The following is a 16,872-nucleotide window of genomic DNA, read 5'->3' on the forward strand; positions in this document are numbered from 1 at the left end:
CAATCCGTTCAATTCGCCGTCTAAACCAAGCTGCTGTTAAACGCCAGAGAGTTCTCTGCTTTCCGGTTTAACCGGGGACCTCAAGCTTCAGCTTTAACCGATATCGCACTTTATTATCTGACGAAGACTTTTCATCAGAAACATCTTGAAAAAAATCTCGCTTCACATTACTCTACTAACAAGCTAGTGAGCAGGTTTCAACTAGATTCAGTGTAAAACGGAGGAAATTAGTTTCTCTTGAGAAGCTAAAGAGGGAAACAACCTGGAAGTGGAAAAAGCAAGAGACCGGAGCGTTCCTTATTGTTTCCCTGAAGGAAATTATCTCTCATTGTAGAGACTTGGTCACATTAGTAGCTGTAAGTATTGAACTAACTTGTTTCAGTTACTATTACTATTAGTATCTGAGCAAATGAATAGTTTCTATTAGCTCCCAACATTAGAATCTAGTTGATTTAGTTTATTTAGGTTGCATGTTACTTTTTCAATTCTTAGCTTCAAACTTTTACTAACTCTGTAATTTTCACTTGTTGGTAGCATTTGTGTAATTTTAGCTTTTTAATATTAGCACTTAGCCGACTTCATAATTCTGGTTTCAGAGTTTATTATGGCCCAGTCGTTAACATTGACCTGACTCAACACTCAACAATTTTTTATCGACCTGAAGCTCCAGTATTTTAAGGTTAAGTTTTATTTTCCGACTATTTGCTCGTAACTAACTCAGTAAGCTTAGTGTGTGTGCTTTATGTTTAACACTCATACATTAATATTCTCATTGAGTTAACTCATCTTGGTTAATATTTAATATTGGCTGTTCACAGTTTTGAACGTTAAACGATCAAGATAATTTCATCTCTTTGAAATCAACACATAGCCAGCTTCACAATTTATTTAAATTTGTTACAATTTGTTTTATACAAGTTCTAACCAGATAGATCGATTACTTTACTGTCATTCTGACAATTTACATCAAAGCTGCACTGCAAAATTGAATTACTATGCAGTGTCAGTGATAAAAACACACACAATTAAAAGGTGCGTGGGATAAAATAGTTTCTAAAATACTGGTGCAGGTAAATGCAGCACATGAGAATAAGTTAGTAGAAATTAGTAAACAGAGAACAAATGGAGGTTATTGCGCATGTCCCATGGTAATTCAGCATGTGACTAATTTTAGCTTTTAATTTCAGCTCTGAAGAGACACAATATCTTTAGTTCTGCTCAGTTTCAGTCTAATATTGACTCTAAACATTTGCATACAGATAAAAAAAATCATATATGTTACACACAGTACCTTGTAATAGCTTGATTTATAGTATACTATTCCAATACAGTTGCTGTTTAGCTTTGAGCTTTTAACATTAGAATTCTGCTTAATTTGTCATTTTAGTCAAAAGCAGTATATAACCTCCAAAAATAACATGCAACAAACTCAACAGAGCTAAACAAAAAGAAAAGAGTGTGATGCTGCGTAAAAGCCTGGAAAAATTGAAAGTGTAAATATTAGCTTAGCTTTTTAGCTATCGTCTATCACTTCCGGTTAGTGATAAATCTTACCTCGTAATAATTTAGTTATTAAGTAACAGGATCACCAGACGCTACAAAAGATTGGAAATGTTATAAATCACATTGAAACTCGAAAAGAACTCAATTATAGTCCCAGTTAGCTAACCGTTAGCATCTTTGATTGTCAATGATGGAATAGTTTGAAGTGGGAAAAAATCCTAGAAATCAGATTATGGTTTATTAATGACTGATGTAAATATCGATCCAATACTGACCTCTGTGTTCATCGTCCTGTGCAATGGTTAGCTCAGTTTTGCACTTAGCACTTTTTACTGAATAAATTTGCAGCTAATATCACAAATTATCGTTTGGAACTTTTATGATGTTATGACCAATTTTTTATTTATTTTTTATTTAAAAGAATTTTTGGGATGTAGCATTTCTAAAATCATAGCTGGAATTCCTTTACTTACGCTTTCCATTGACATATGTTTAAATTTAAAATACCTGAAGCACAAATATTGTGCAGCAAATAAGCAATTTTTTCCTTCTCTTTTTTTAAATTATACTTGATCTTTCTTTTTTAATTTCATTATTTCTGATAGGTGCAAGAACGCTGTTGGACTTTTTTTTTTGCGACGCACCACAAGAAGACAAAAAATAGTATGTAGACGCATAAACATAAGCATTTATTTGGCATCGTTGTGTCGCTTTTATCCTCGCTATGAAGTTAAGAACAGATTGGCGCTAAAACTACACAAACAGAAACGTCGGTTCTCCTGCAGCTCACTTGCTGCCTTGACCTGTACGAGCTGTTTCTTTCCGTACCACACAATCGTCTTAAAGACAAACTTTTCCAAACTGAAATTGTGAGTATCGGACTAATGAGTGTGTATCTACCTCCAGCAGCATGTACTACAAACCGCACACGGGCTCTGCTACGGCCTTACCAGCAGAGACCCTCAACTCGCATTTTCAGAAGTGTCTTGTTAGAAACCGGTGGAGCACGGCGCCGGCGGTGGTTGTGAGCAGGAGGGGGGGGACGGGGCAATGCAATCCTTAAAACACACTGACAACTGAGCCTTGTGGATCGGGATGATTGTACGCTCGTGCAGAAAGCACACGGGGGTGCTGGATGAGCGGAATCCGCCCTGGACGTTTGATGCCTTGCTCTTCAGACTCCACGTGTAAGCTACTTTATAACAATGCAAAAGGAGTTTTGAGGTCGGCCGATGGAATCCCGACAGTTGATCCAGACAGTCGTGCCAACCGGTCGGTGGCAGAGTGGAAGGGTGTGGTGGTCCAGATAGAAAAGATCGTCCTCGAAAGCTGCTTTTCTCCACCGCCGAGGCGGGAACTTTAGATACCGAACTCAATGAAATAAGATGCTCCTAAACCAGGACCTGGGTCCGTCACCAAACACCAAACTGAGCAACGTCTATGTTCACTTGGCACAGTGACGGAGTAACTGCAGCACTTAGACCCGATGAGGCTGTCAGATGTAACCCAACTACATCACAACAGAAAAACCACAGGAACTGATCCGATCAAGCACAAAAATCTAACGGAACTCTTGAAATCTTTCAAAGAAAAGTAAAAGTCTTTTGCCTGTCATCAGCTGCGATCAGTTCCAACAGGCTGAGCTGGATCAAACTGGTCACGATGTTGGCGGATGGACGGAGCGTCTGTCCAGGTTTTAGCACTACATTTCTTTAACGTCATGACTTTAACTTTGAGATCTGAATGTTTGTGGTTCGGTCACAATTCAGACGTCGGTGGTTCGGTTTGTGCCGCTCGAGGTTTTCGGAAAAGTCCAAATGCTGAACTTCTGATTTGAACTCAAGGAAAACTAAACTTCAAATATGAAGACTTATTGCTGTTCATGTGGGTGCTTCCAAAACAATTCTGGTTTTCCAATTTCTGCCTAGAAAAATGTTTATATGGGCCACATCAACACCTATTACGGCCTCTACACTAATTTACAATAAAGCTTAGGTTAGGAGATTATGAGAGCCTGTAGATAGTGTCACAGTGTAATTTAAAATTGAATCTATTGGTTTGAATGTTTAGCGCTATAAAATCAACTAACATCTCAGATTCAATTTTCTCCATTTAGATTTAATTTGTATGTTCTATGTTTTGTGCCACACATCCAGGACCTGGAGTCAGCCAAAACTAGTCGGTGGTGGACGGGAAGAAATGGTTTTCACGACAACAACGCACTTTACGTTCTTTACCTGGCGTAAACACGACGTGCCCGGTTGTATACAGGCAGCCGGTGTACCAGGACAAATCCCATAAGGCTGACGCCATCTTTCCTAGATCCTGGTGGCCTGAGGGCCAGTTTAGGCCTTAGGTTTGACCCCCTCTGATCCTAAATATATCTCACTTTTTAGCAGTACAATAACCCTAAATGTCCACATATTATCACCTAAAGCAAGAAAACATACTTTGGATTTATTGTTTTTCTTGCTGAGCAATAAATTAGAACAACTATGATTTTTAGTGATGATGGACCGTATAGTCGCACGACGTCCAGTAAACACTCAACAGGCGATCGGCCTGTCGATGATTTCAACAAATACGTACGTAGAGAGTGTGAATGTCTTCGTGGTTTGAGATTTCCTTGTTTTTCCTCGATTTTCCAGCATCTGGATTCTGACCTGCGACCACAAACTACTTCAGGAAGTCAAACCCCATGACCTGTTTTCATTAATCGCACAATTTTTGTGTCTTAATCTGAATTAACTGTCTGTAAATTCCGTCATTTTAAATTTGCAGAGTGCATGGAAGCATCCTTTTATCGCAGTTCAGTTAGTCTTTTGTGATTGTGTTTGTTGAATTGTGATAAATTTGCGATATTTGTGCTGAGGGCGAGCTGCGTAGCGCCGTTTGTGAAGGCTTTCTTCTCGACCTCAGCAAACGCTAAAACCACTTTTAAAAGCTCGTGTAACTTGCATTCTGGCACTAAAAATCTCCTCGTGCGTTCGCTCCCGATCGATTCGGCGCCGGCGTTCGTCTCGCAGACCTTTCTTCCGGGGCAGTGAAGGATTCTGGGTCTTGGCGACACACAAAACTGAAACCAACACATCTGCATTCCATCCCCGCCGGGAAATACATATCATAAGGGAAACCAGAGGTGTTTGAGTTTTCTGTTTGAATGTGAATAAGGAGTCGGAGTCTGTCAGAAGAATGATGCAGTGTGGAGGAGCACTTCCTCCTGTTTCCATGGACGAAAGGAAACGCTCTCCCGCCGTTTCTCTCTCGGCCTTGCTCTCCTGGTGAGAGAAAGCAGGGAGACGTCTCGGGTTTTTTTTCCTCCTTTTTTTTTTATTTTTTATTTTAATTGTTTGTTGGTTTTTGTTTTTGTTTTTCATTTGGGAGCTGGAAGACCTTCACAGCTGAAGAATGTCTGCATCCACCCCTGAAGCGGCGGGGATTCGTCCGCCGCTCCTTCAGGAAAAACTACTTTTGCTGAATTACTCTTGTTCGTTTCTGTTGAATGTTGTACCGACGTAACTGTAATACTCTACTATCTAGCTCACTGCAGAGATGTTATATAAATGGTGTGTGCTTTGCATTCCAATTGGCAGCTCTGTGGGAAACGACGCTCAACTCGGAATCGGAGAGGAGGAGGAGGAGGAGAAGGAGGAGGAACTGGGCCGAACTGAGAACACGCAGATCAGTACGAGTCATTTAATGGAAGAAATGGACGACCCAGTCACCTCATTGAAACGTTCTGTTTCTGTTACATGTCAAACAGCAGAGCTGCTCCTCTCTGAACAATCCTCAGCCAATCAGCCGTCACCAATCAATCAATCCAATCAATCGACGGCTTATTGGCGATCCCCTCCAACAGGGTTTGACCGATATGGGTGTTTTTTTTTTTGTTTGTTTTTTTATAGCTGATGAAGGGTCAGTGAGTCAGAGTTGGTCGTGTTGGTGCCAATAATCAGTCTGACAACAGCAGCCCCGAACGAACACACGTCCGGTGTTTGAGCCGTTCATGTTCGGTCTGCAGACTTTGTTCAGTTCAGGAGAAATCCTTCAGGTGAGGATTTAAAGTGAGTCCTCCATCTGAAGCTCATCCTGATGTGATTCATGGAGGTTTAAAAATTCTAGGTTTAGAACTACATTATGTTTTATAAATTCAGTAGATCTTGTAAAAAAAAAAAAAAAAAACTCTGCACGATGTTTCCTCATGCACAGTTCAGCACAGAGTGGATAGATATTAAAGGTCCCATATTATACAGTTTTTCAACAATTTCACATCGATTTCACAGGCCCAACAACATCCTATTTAAACTGCATTTCCCCCAAAATCAGTCTTGGTCCTGAATGTCCACCAGTATAAACGTCCCTCTAGTGAGCTCTACTGAGAACAGGCCGTTTCTGTGACTGTACCTTTAAATGCTAATGAACTGTGTCTGGCCACGCCTACTCCATGTCTGTTCTCCAGTAGAAAAAATGGCACCCACTCACAATTTTTGGAGGATTAAGCTCATCGGGAGCGGGAGGGTGAAAGTGAGTGTCCACTACAAGAGGGAGGGGTTATTTCTCCTTGTGATGTCATGAAGGGTTAGTTTGTTAAAAGGTGGAGCAATCAAGTGAGGAAGATGACAGACAGACAGAAAACCATTGTGAGTTGAATTTCACACAATATGGGACCTTTAAGGTGTCGGGGTAACGACTTTTGGGTCAATTTGTTGGTCTTGAACCGGATCCTTGAATCCTAAAATTCCCCGAGGTGTTTCAGTTTTAAACCACCGGACGCTCATTATGAAAGTTTGAACTCAGTATTAGGAACTTTTCTTTTTCTTTTTTTTTTCTTTTTTTTAAAGGGAGCTAATGCTAATGCATATTTTGTATGAGTAGTGACCTTTTTTTTTTTCGTTGCTTGTTTCGATGTCATTGGGACTCAACGATTGTCTTCCGAGCTAACTCACAACCACCAACATTTAGGAGGCAGTGCTAGCAAGCGCGCTGCCCTAGATTTATCTAGAGGAGCAGCGCTCAGGCTGTCGACGCCTCATATCGGTCTCACCCTCGCTGTCACACCTTTACTGGAGCCACGAAAGCTTGACTGAAGCTCAGTGTTCGTCGTTCCCAGTCGCTCTGTCGGAGAGGAAACATCTCCGCTGTCCTCCGTCGCCTTCGCCCATCGTCAGGATCAGAGTCTGTACCCGTCACATGCAGTGTTGATGAGACAGTGATGCTCGTGTCTCGCTGAGCACGGCGGCGGAAGGGGAACCCACTGCGGATCCTTCCCATCAGCCCCTGCTGCGGATCCTTTAACTCCACCTTCCAGTTTCGATCGGTTTCTGCTCTCCATTTAAAATATTGTCTTTGTTTGTACATTAACATATGCTTTTTATGTTCATATACTGTCTAACTTTACCATGAACTGTCCTGGCAAAGTAATAAAATATATTTATTTTAAAGTACTTGTGTGAGTGCACATGATTGAAGTTTTGTTTTGTTGTGAAAATGCATCGTTTTTTTGCGTTTTCTTTTCAGAAACATTTCCCGTTTGAACAGGAACGTTTTGAAAACTATTTCCGTTTCCACGGAAACGACAGAAACTCTGAAAAATGATGTTGTTTTCATGTTGGGCCACCAGTTGGTGCTGTTGTTTGTTTTTGTAATGAAAGCACACACATGCAGCAACAATGAGCTCTAAACATTAACAACGGGAGAACACGGACATTCTAGTGGACAGACCACCAAGTTGGATTGTTATTATGGTGACTGTCAAAATAAAAGTACCACGTTGGATTGTTATTACGGTGACTGTCAAACTAAAAGTACCAAGTCCAGGAGAATATGAACTGGGAGTCGTGACACCACGGAGGAAACTTTGTTGTGATTGTCTCTACTGAGCATGTGCAGAACTATGACTTTCCAGAAAGTCTCGTTTTCACTCTTTTTCCACGGCGACGGAGCCTGAGGGTTTTGGAAAAGCTCTATTTTGGCAGCCATTTCTAAAAAGTTGTGTTTCAGTGGCTCTGGGCATCGTAAACAGACACAAAACACAGTGAAAGTTTTGCGTATGTTTTCACTTGAAATCGTTGCTGTGTGAACGACCTAGAAAGTACAGTGTTTGTGTGTGTGTGTGTGTGTGTGTGTGTGTGTGTGTGTGTGTGTGTGTGTGTGTGTGTGTGTGTGTGTGTGTGTGTGTGTGTGTGTGTGTGTGTGTGTGTGTGTGTGTGTGTCCCCTTTGCTATAGTGACATCCTTGTCACAGTGACATACCACATTTATTATTATTATTATTAGCCGTTGAGATCAAAAGGTAGTAAACAAAGTAAGTGAAGGCTTATTTGACCTTTTTAAATCAGTAAACAAACAAAATAAGTCAATTCATGGTAATGTCAGTTACTGAAATAACTAAGATTTTATCTCATGAAAGGGATCAAAACAACGGAAGCTGAATTCTGGGAAACTGTTTTTGAAATTAGTTTAATTTGATCCATAAAGGAAATCTTCACGTCATTACTGCTCCCTCCCACTGGGGGGCGACATTGCCTTTATCTTGACCATTAAGTCAGAGAACCACTTCCAAGAGAATTTCAGATTTTCCCTTTATGAGTACAGGACGTCAGACGAAGTAATAAGTAGAAGTTGAGCAACTAATTTAACCCTTGATCGAAAAGTTAACTTTTTATGTAATTTTTAAGCTACAGAACACACAATATTAGTTTTTTTTGTTTTGTGATTGTGAAATATTTTGTGCCTATTGAAACATTTTTAACCACAGTTCATGAACCAAAATGCAATTTTTGTCAATTTTATTACATAAACATTAATGGAATAACACCTGAGTGTTGAAATTCTTCATTTCTGAACGTTTCAAAAAAGTAAAGGGTTAAACCGCTTTACGAATTGTTGGTGTTTCTCTGTAAAAACCAAAGAATCCACCCTGAAATGAATGGTTTTATTTTGGGAGGGAAAGTAAAAGGAATTGAATTGACCCTAAACGCTCCAGTTTTTCTGCAGTGCAGTTTCTATGAACGGCCGCTTGGTGGCAGCAGCAGACTGCGGTTTTCCCCCTCAGGTTCTCGCTCTTTCACCCAGTAATCAGTCATCAAGCCTCCACGATGAACTCGTGGGTCCTGGTTCTGATCGCTTCCAGCCTCGGTGAGGAAACCCGCTGCAGTAAAAAGGTCCTGAATGACAGGGAATCTCACCCCGGGTGGGAGGGTGCGTTCAGGCTCCGACACACTTCCAGCCACATCGGGAGACTTGCCAAGTTTCCAGAGATTTCCCAACCAAGCAGGAGTGCGAGCCAAAACGGTTGCGTAAGCCGGACTGTGCGCCGTCGTGTTTGAGGTTGTTTCCAATAGAAGGAGGGAAGCGAGTGACCGACGTTCAGTCGGACCGTTTGATCGCCGTCTTCCAGATTAGAGATCGCTCGGCTCGGCCTGAAGGCCTGGCAGTCCGCTGCTCTTATGTAACTCGTTCACACGTCAGCCGAAAACATTGACAAGAGCAGGCGGCTTCCTCTGTGAGACCGAAACGGCTTTTTAAGAAAGGAAACCACCAAACACCTGCCGCGGTTTTTCAACCAGGTTCAGTTTCATTGAGGAGGAGAACCTTGCGGATTTAACTGTCTGTTTCTATTTTTCACCCTGGGTGTCATCCCTCCACACATGTGGATGGTTTGACTCGTCTTCAACGTCTTTTATTGAGGAAGAACTTTTATAACATTTTCTAACTTTTCATGAATCGGGATTGTTTTTTTTATTCATAACTCCAGATGATCTGCACTAATTCATAAAGGGAACTCATGTGACAGAAGCTCCGATCAGATTCATTTTGAGTTTCTATACCCGAATACTACAACATGTGGTGTTTCTATGTTCTGTTGGAAAACTGGACAATCTGCAGAGAACGTGAAGGCGGCATGAGCCGGGAAATGACTGCAGCCTGTGACTTAGAGTCCAGAGTTTACTCACACACACACACACACACACACACACACACACACACACACACACACACACTGGGCTTGGCCTCAATTCAACAAAAACACAAAGGTCTTTGTGTGTTCTGGTTACGTCACGTTGCATCATGTAAGAGTGCCAACGCTACCGTGACCGCAGAGCAGAGGGGCCCCGTCTCCATGGAGACGGAGGGAAAACGCAACTTTTCGAAAATGCTTGTGCTCCATCATCTCTCCACAACAAGGACAACGTTTACCTCCACAGTGTCGTGACTCCCAGTCCATATTCACCTTGACCTGGTCCTTTTAGTTTGACAGTCACTGTAATAACAATCCAACTCGGTCGCCTGTCCATACCTCTAAATCTGGTTCTGCAGGTTTTCTTCCTGTTAAAGGGAGTTTTTCCTTCCCACCGTTGCCTATGCTTGCTTACATAGAACTAACCCTCACCCTGTTTTTGTTTTTTTCTCTGTAAAAGCTTTTTGAAATGACTTTGTTGTATTTGGCGCTTTAAAAATAAAAACGTAACTGAACTGAATTGATCCCTGACCACTGAAAACCAACAGCACCACTAAGACTGGATGAGAAGGATCATCGATCGTCACTCCATCACATGATGGTGCATCTCAGACTCTCTCTGGTCCCTTAAAACAAATGTAATTCGCTGCCAAGTTTATTTTATTCCACCTAATTACAGCTGTTGGTGGAAGAAATCCATCACTTCACCTCGGACAAATCCAATGTGTGGTGTGAACGACAGTCGGACCGGTTCAAACTAGCTACGGTACCACACAGCGTGAAAAGCTGTAGAGTTTTGTCTCTGGCCTGTTTTCAAGTGAAACGTTTCGCATTTTTTGTTCCAGAAAGGTTTTCATGTTTACATGGCAACGTTTTGAAAATGATGTAGTTCTAATGTTGGTCCACTAGTTGGTGCTCTTAGTTTTAGTAATGAAAGCGCACACACACGCACACATAGCGGGGAACAATGGGCTCTACACATTAACAACAGGAGAACACGGACATTCAAGTTGGACAGACCACCAAGTTGGATTGTTATTACAGTGACTGTCAAAATAAAAGAACCAAGTCCCAGGAGAAAATGGACTGGGAGTCACGACCCCACGGAGGAGACATGTGAAGAAGAACTAGTTACTATGACCGTGGTGCGCACGCAAAGTAGCAGCGTTTTAGGAATGCTGTTGACTGAGTCGGCGTCATTTCAAAGGGTTCCTTAGATCCGTTTTCAAAAAGTTGTATTTTCAGTGACTTCGAGCTCTGTTGACAAACAAAAAGCTACCAAAGTTTTCACAAACTTTGTCGTGTAAACAGGTCCTCACTTCCCTCCAGTCTTCCTCTCCTACATATCTTCACCTGAAGCCTCGCACTACTGACCTCTTGTGCGATTTTATTTTGAAAGCAGCGCATGTCTGCAACAAGCAGGTTCACCGCCAAGGCCTGGTTTCATTCACACTCTGGTTAACGCTTCTTCACCTGCATCCTGACCTGTCGTGTGTGTGTGTGTGTGTGTGTGTGTGTGTGTGTGTGTGTGTGTGTGTGTGTGTGTGTGTGTGTGTGTGTGTGTGTGTGTGTGTGTGTGTGTTTTGACGGTAACGCCACCTGACAGCTCCCAGAACAAAATGCCCCAGTTGCCAGAGGGAGCAGGCACTCTACTGCACACAGATACTTTATTTATAGGTGGAGGAGATCTGAGAGGGGGTCGGGGGTCACGGGGTTCGGCTGCCAGCGCATCACTGATTGTTTTTGTCGCGTTGCTGGACGACACATTGGACGAGCCACAAACTCGACGAGGACGCTCTTTGAGGCGAACATCTGGGGAGCGTGCGGCAGCACGCTGATGCAATCTCCCGTTTTACTGGGGTCTGATTGCTTTAGTGTGTGTGTCCTGATTTTGGAGGCGGCGAAATGAGAAACAGTCGAAGTTTGACGTCGAAATTAAACAACGCTTCGCGGCCAAGCGGCTCGACGGGGTCGTTTCAGCTTGTTCCGCCGATGCCTTGGCAGCGGAGCGGCGAGAAATAGTTTTGGAAGTAATCGCCCAGATAATGTTTCAAAAAGGCTTCAGACGCTGTCAAATACAATGTTCCAGGGTTCTGTCCAGTTCTGGGACAGCGCCAATTATTTCCACATCAGGACGTCTTGAACCACCAAGAGTAAAGAGACAGAAAATCTTTCGTGTTTGCCCTTGAAAAGACGAACGGCGGTCGGTTTCTGGTTCTGCGACTGTTTGACGTCGTCAGCAAAAATCTGAGGGAACGCGTGGAACCGATGGCAGAAACAAGGAATAGAGCTCCGGGGAGACGAGCAGGACGCGTTCAATGTCCTCCTGGAGGCGACGTCTCCCTCAGACTTTTGTTTCACCATTACTTTAACGGCGGCAACAGAGTTGTTGTTTTGTGTTTATAATTGAATGTGTCTGTGTAATAAAACCTCACAAGCCACTAAAGTTCAGCATGTTGAAGTTCCAGCGATCTCTGATTACAATTATTACATTATAATTGCTGAGTTGGCACTTTCTCTCTGCGTTTCCTTCCAGCTTTGCCTTTTGTGGTTCTGTTTGTTCTCTGAACTCGTCACGTCAGGAAGGTCGAACATACGATCTGCTCCAGTCCAGATCAAACTCACATAGAATCAAATGATAAAGACAGAAACTGTGAAGAGTCATGTTGGTCTAATACGAGTCTGAAGGACGGCCGAGGTGTCATTTTTCATTTCTGTTTGTGAAATATTTTCATCACTTCATATCATTCTGCAGTCAGTACTGTGCAGGGGTTCGAAGTGAAGCACCTAATTGTTGATGAAAAGTGGAGTAGAAAGTTCGGATTCGTTTTTTCAATAAAAATTTTTGGGTGCGACACGACCATCTGGGACCACTGGGTGTCACTGTTTGACGGCAGAAAGCTACTACAGTACCACAGAGGAACCTCCACTACTACTGTGTTTAATGGCGAAACTGGAGAAAAGCCCCGCGATGAGGAAAACAAAAGAAGATCGTTCTCATTCGTTCCACCTCGTCGTTGCATTTCCTGTGTAACACCGGCGCAGAGCTGCGATCCACTTCCTCTGGAGGAAGCCGTCCTTCCCCGCCCTGTCTCTGAATCCTTGGACGAGACGGAGGTTGTATTCTGGGCTGTGTGTCACATCAGATGAGTGAAGCGGGGGTTCATGTGACGAGTCCTGAGCCGTTTCCAGGCTGTGGGACTCCACAGTGCGTCCTGGAAGCTCTGAAACAGGAAGTTCAGGTGTATGAAAGGAGCTCCGCCGGCTGTCACTTCCTATCAGGAAGCGGGAGTCTGCGGGCGGCGGTGACAGAATGAGGTCTTTGCTAATTGGGTTGACGGAGCAGTATTGTTATGACGTTTATAAAAGTTATCAGCAGGAATCCCACTAAAAGCAACTGCGTTTTGGAATATTTAACAGCTCGGCGGTGCGACGTGAGCTCACGGTAGACGGAACGTTGGCGGGATTCCAGCAGGAAGACGAGTTCGCAGACCGTCCGGGAACAACTTGTGGGTAAAGTCCAAACTGGTTGTTGATGGGAAAACTCACCGGCGCCAACGTGAAGTAATGATTTTCAGCAAACCGAAAGCTGTCGGAGGCTTCAAGCGAAGCAGATCCTGACCCGATATCGACTGCGGCGTCCATGGCGGATCGATAAACTGCTGAGCGCTCGTATCTGGAGCCGCTCGTCAAGACAAGACGTCGTCACGATCGACCAACCAGACCGACATCAAAGATGCAGATGAAGACATATCAGATCAGATTATTTTACTTTGGATCAGATCAAACTTTAATGACCCGTGTGGAGAATCTGGGTCACTGCAGCAAGTTAGAAAAAAAAAAAAATAAAGCACAGAAAAGAATTTAAAAAATAGAGACTTAACTCTCCTGTTACTCTCATTGAAATACTTTTTAAAGTGAATTTTAAGCGTTAAATTGTCTTTTTTTCTGAGACGCAGCGTTGATTCAGATGCATTTAACAAACGGCTATTGAGGAAAAAAAAAAAAAAACAGTAATTCAGCCTCGAGCTATCGAGGTTCTGCAGGGTCGTTCTCATAAAGTAGGTTTTAAAGTGGGGGTTTGTGCAGCTCCGGTGTTGATGGTGCAGATTTCTCCACCTGTGCTTGCCGTGAGCTTCCTCCTGAGCAGGAACACTTTAGAAAATGACAGAAGGTCGTCGCCAGACATCTGCAGGCAGAAGAACTTCAGCTGGAAGAAAAAACACTCAAGTGCTGGAGAATCAAGAATCGGGGGGGTTTCCTTCAGACGATGACGGATCTGCAGATATAGATCTATATATAGATATATAGATCTAGATACAGGGTTGGGAAGGTTATTTGAAACCTGCAATCCGTTACAATTACAAGTTACATGTCAAAAAAAGGAATCAGTAACTTACTCTAAGTACTAAAATCAAAAAAAGTAACGTACGAGTGTACTTTCAGTTACTTTTGGATTACTTCACCAAGCAAGCACAAAAAATAAAGACAAGAAAGAATAGAATGTGTCACCTGCTCAGTGTGTTGACAAATCTTACACACAGCATACACAAACTGCTGTGTATACGATTGCTCTCTCTCTCTCTCTCTCTCTCTCTCTCTCTCTCTCTCTCTCTCTCTCTCTCTCTTTTAATGTCATTGGGGTTTTTTCCCCGGACTAAATATAAATGTTTGATGGGTTTGAGAGGTTGTATCTGGCATCATGAATCACCGATTGATAATAAGTGAACAACCCGCTGGACCCGCTACTGAGTCAATGAGCAGACCTAAAGAAAAAATAAAAGTTATGGCGCGTTTAGCCCCGATTAATCCCTAAAACATGAGATCCTCTAAACGTATTGAGGGTGGCTTACTACCATCCACACTAGTAATGGTACTGGCAGGTTACTGACAGGTTCGCGAGCTAATAACACTAGTTGTCAGAGTCCAGGTGTGTGTCAGTAAGAGTGAGCGGGTTGTTTCCTGTCGATGTTTCTTCAGGTGAGGCTGAGCACTTTCACGGCTGGGAGGCATCGTTTGCATTGTACGGAGAGCTTAAGAGCGTTCTCTAACTTCAAAACAAAAATGATGTCGGAGTTTCCAGCCAGAAAAGTGCGTTTTCTTTCCCCCGGGAGCCGCCACGGCCAGAGCCGCTGCCGGCAGTATCCATGGCAACGCCTGGTTTCAGTCAGGTTTGTTGTTGCAGTCTGCCTGAAAGTGTCGTGACGCCAGTGGACGGCGCATGTGTCGGCTGCATTTCTAGTGGATGCGATCTGATTTTCTACTGTAATCCCGCTAGGTAATCCCAGCTTTTATCTAATATACCTGTAACGAGATTACACATTTTTTTATGTACTGCAACGGATTACTGTTACATTTTTTTTGTATCCTAATTACGTAACGCCGTTACATGTAGTCCGTTACTCCTGAACAGATATATATATATATACTATATATATATGAGTCAATTGTGCCAAAATTTCTCAATTTTCACATTTGATGTATAATTTGAAGATGATACCAACATCTTTGAGGCAGAATAAATAAATCTTTGTCCAGTGATGGTTTGAAATCTTTCTTCGGTTCACCAAAACACAAAACTCAACATTTAGTAGTAGAACTACTGATGAAATTAGAGGAATATTAAATATTGACAGCAGTTTGTGTTGGAGTTGTGGTCCGAATCCGTCGGTGGATGAAGGATTTCTTCATCGATTATTTCAAGAAGGACTCTGTAGCGTCTCCCAGGATTCTGGCTGCATGAACTGTGCGAGGCTTTTTTTTTTTCTTTTTTTTTAATCGCTGAACCTGTTAATATTTCATAATAAAACATATGTCGCTGTCTTATTTGTTCTCAGCAGCCTGAGGCCTCAGGTAACAGGCGTGCACTCGTCATGTCGTTAGATTCCCTCAGGTTCATGTGAAATGTCGTCATCTACACACTGAGAAGGTAAACAGCAAAGTTCAAGTGTGTGTGTGTGTGTGTGTGTGTGTGTGTGTGTGTGTGTGTGTGTGTGTGTGTGTGTGTGTGTGTGTGTGTGTGTGTGTGTGTGTGTGAACCCTCTTGAACTGTGGTGTTTCAGTGACCTTGGCGGCTGCCTGAGTAACACGTTGTTCCCTCCCATCTGGACTCGATGCAAACAGGTTCTGCATTTACATCAGCTGGTGTGGTTTACATATGGAGCCGCTGCAGGAAGGATCGGCAGACCGTCCTCCCCCGGGGAATGACGTCCTCCACCGGGTGACGAACGTCCACCACCAGCCCCCCCGGGCAATGACGTCCTACACCGGGTGACGGCGTTCTCTGCCGGGCGACGACGTCCTCCACCGGTCCGCTGGGTGAGGACGTCCTCCACCGGTCCGCTGGATGAGGACGTCCTCCACCAGGCGAGGATGTCCTCTGCCTGCCTGCCGGGTCACAATGTCCTCCGCCGGGCGACAGCGTTCTCTGCCTGTCCACCGGGTCACGACGTTCTCCGCCGCGCGACGACGTCCTCCACCTGTCCCTTGGGTGACGACGTCCTCTGCCTGCCTGCCGGGCAAGCAGAGGACGTCGTCCACAGGTGACAAAGGTGAAGCCGTCAAAGAGCCTGTAAAACAACAAAATCCAGTTTAAAGGGAAAAAGTCCATCTCTGGAATTTGTTTCTGTCTCAGACGATCAGAAAAAAGCAGAAGTGGCCTCTTTACGTAGAGATGCCCCCGATTTTTTTTTAAAAAGGTGTCAGCCATGGAACGTCAACAGGAAACCTGGGCTTTGGTGTCAGTCACTGGAATCACAGAGCGAGTTTTCAAAGAGAGGCAGGGAAAAGTTTTGTTTTCTGCTGGATGTTGGACCACAACCGTTCAGCTGTGGACCCTATTCAGGTTAAAGGGAAGAAACGAGACGTCTGATTTTGTATTCGTGTCGGAAACTGAGGACATCCATGGAGACGGAGGAAGCACAGAAACACTGCCACTGCTCCTGGTCACCACACCACGTTGGTAGTAACTAGCAGTTCTGCACATGCTCAGTAGAGCCAATCAGAACAAAGTTTCTTACACGGTGTCATTTCTCCCAGTCCTTATTCTCCTGGACTTGGTACTTTTATTTTGACAGTCACGGAAATAACAATCCAACTTGGTGGTCTGTCCACTAGAATGCCCGTGTTCTCACATTGTATGTTTAAGGCCTGTTGTTCTCTGGAGCATGTGCGTGTGCTTTCATTACTAAAACTAAGAACAGCACCAACTAGTGGCTCAATATGAAAAATACATTGTTTTTTTTATATTTCTACCATTACTGTGTAAATCATTTTCAAAGTGTTGTCATGTAAACGCAAAACCCTTCTGAAACGAAAACACAAAAACAATGTGTTTTCACTTATATGGAATATCATGCGGAATTGTTGTTGTTTTTTTTGTGAGTGTCTTAAAATGACTGTACTGTGTTT

Source organism: Lipophrys pholis (assembly GCF_963383615.2).
Source record: "Lipophrys pholis genome assembly, chromosome: 17".
Classification (NCBI taxonomy): domain Eukaryota; kingdom Metazoa; phylum Chordata; class Actinopteri; order Blenniiformes; family Blenniidae; genus Lipophrys; species Lipophrys pholis.